At 42.0% G+C, this 2500-nt stretch overlaps 1 protein-coding gene across 5 annotated transcripts in view; it reads left to right on the top strand.

Annotated features, from left to right (window-relative positions):
• The window catches only part of LOC125026654 (magnesium transporter NIPA2-like), a 44351-nt gene that overhangs the window by 34908 nt on the left and 6943 nt on the right, over nucleotides 1-2500 (top strand). Inside the window, exon 1 of one of the 5 annotated variants that reach the window (XM_047615263.1) lies at nucleotides 1331-1365. The exons of 3 other annotated variants lie outside the window; for them this stretch is intronic. The gene's annotated coding sequence lies outside the window, so the exon portion shown is untranslated. Of the gene's footprint in view, nucleotides 1-1330; nucleotides 1366-1737; nucleotides 1989-2500 lie in introns of those variants that run through there. One more of the 5 variants, XM_047615273.1, reaches the window with a different exon arrangement.

Genomic DNA, 2500 nt, shown 5'->3' with positions numbered 1-2500 from the left:
AATCAACGAACGAATATTTTCTTTACTCGAAACTTTGCGAAACAATGGCAAGACGTGACTATGCGTGTGTGACTGTATTACGAATTTTAAAGATCAAGGTTATACTTGAAGTTCATGGTGTCCCAATGGTATTATGTATAAATGTTGTTTTCGGCATTGCAGTGCAAACGATAAATCAGTTGAATTTTGGATGAGACTGGCACGTATTGACAGAAAAATAAGAGCCATTTCCGTTACAGTGGACCTTCTGCCTTCGTCGCATAGTCTCAAAACCCCACACCACGCCAATATGCTGATTATGCATGCGATGGTTGAAGGGACGAGGTTGGTATTTAAAAGTGCATTGCGAATGGCATTATTCATTCATAGTTACACGCACCCTCTCACAACCACACATACACCACACTCGTACACACGCATACGCTCTCTCTCTCTCTCTCTCTCTCTCTCTCTCTCTCTCTCTCTCTCTCTCTCTCTCTCTCTCTCTCTCTCTCTCCCTCCCTCCCTCCCTCCCTCCCTCCCTCCCTCCCTCCCTCCTCTCTCTCTCTCTCTCTACATACGCGCGCGCGCACACATGCGCACACATACACGCGGACACACACGCGCACACACACACACACACACACACACACACACACACACACACACACACACACACACACACACGCACACACACACGCACACACACACACACACACACACACACACACACACACACACACACACACACACACACACACACACACACACACACATACGCACACGCACACACAGTATTGTGCAGACAAACATACATTTGTACAAATAATTACGAATTTCATGGCATTTAAAGATAATAATGATGTTAAGAAAAGTATAATCTTACACACAAAAAAAAAAAGCATAATGTGATAATTGCAGCTTTGAAGCAGGGTTGCTAAAGCCACGCTAATGTGCAGCGTTCACGTGGAATGCCGTCTGAACACGTGCAATGCAATCTGCAAAGTTGCCAAATGCGTCGTTTTTTTTTTTTTTTTTTTTTTATAAAAATGTTTACTGGAGGGCAAAGGAACCAATCAAGCCTCCAGTTTTAAATTCTCGATAATTTGTAAAAATCTAAAAAAACAAAAAAATGATACCGTTTTTTTTATTATTATTGTGCCAGTTCCTTAAATTTAGACAATAGGCCAATATTTCAGTAACCCCCCCCCCCCCCTTATCACAATTGCATGTCAGGATATATTCCTGTCTACTTCCCGTAAAGAGCGAGTGAGATTATCATGCCCCCACCCCCGTCTCTCGCACACAGAAGAGCCAGTGGTTTAGCACTCTCAACTGTCATCTTGTCCGCGAACTGATTACTTTGACTTGAAGTTGAAAATTGAGGTTAGTAGACATAATGGCCGATGTTTCCTCTTTATAATACTGTATTTCAACTACTATCAATACCTCTCAGCATTTATTTTATATATTTTTTCCCCTTCATCTAAAAGATAAGGGGTCGATAGAAAAATTGAAACTCCATTGAAGATCGACGAGTTAAAAAGTTTGAGAAGCCCTGCCTCATACATAGAAATATAATGAAAAAATACAGCACAAAATAGGGAATAGAATAGGCAGTAGGACTGGCAACTCGGCGCTTTCGTCATGGCATCCAGAGAGCAATGGTGCAATGCAAAGTGCTGTTGTTTAACCTGGTGAGGTTCCTATTACTTAATCATGCCATCAACTTAGATCTGCGTCGATTGAAGCATGATTAGTCTCTCGCGTCGCGTGGTTAGGGACTCGACGCAGTATCGGTTCAGGAGTCGAGTTTCTACTGAACCGTACCTTTTTTGGTCTTTATGTGCTTCCTGTGTCGACCTGCAAGAGGATGTTGTTCGACGTCGTGTGTTTTCGGATAATTTTCTTTCGTGGAGGAACATGGTGGGGGGTTATATGTGATGCGTGAAGGCCGAAGGAATTCGACTTACCTTGAATGCATGCGTGGTCGGGGAGTTCACGGAGCGGTAAGTTGGTAAGAGTTGGATAAAGCAACAAGTGTGTGTGTGTGTGTGTGTGTGTGTGTGTGTGTGTGTGTGTGTGTGTGTGTGTGTGTGTGTGTGTGTGTGTGTGTGAGAGAGAGAGAGAGAGAGAGAGAGAGAGAGAGAGAGAGAGAGAGAGAGAGAGAGAGAGAGAGAGAGAGAGAGAGAGAGAGAGAGAGAGAGAGAGAGAGAGAGAGAGAGAGAGAAAGAGAGAAAGAAAGAAAGAAAGAAAGAAAGAAAGAAAAAAAAAAAGAAAGATGGCGTGAGTGAGTGAGTGTATATGTATTTTGGATTAGGTAATATTCGAAAAGTAATAGAGTTTGCCAGCTCTTGGAATGGAAGTCATTGTTTTACCGATTTACATGCCATTGTGCCTACAAAAATGTTTTTAAACAAGAATCGACAAGGAGAGTAGTTGTAGCCGCCTTCATAAAGCATAATTATATAGTTATTTTAATTACAGAAATCAATAAATTCTGTTGAATATATATCTGATT

Source organism: Penaeus chinensis, chromosome 1 (assembly GCF_019202785.1).
Source record: "Penaeus chinensis breed Huanghai No. 1 chromosome 1, ASM1920278v2, whole genome shotgun sequence".
Taxonomy (NCBI): Eukaryota; Metazoa; Arthropoda; class Malacostraca; order Decapoda; family Penaeidae; genus Penaeus; species Penaeus chinensis.
Note: the sequence above shows the minus strand (reverse complement) of the source record. Positions and strands in the feature narration are given on the sequence as shown.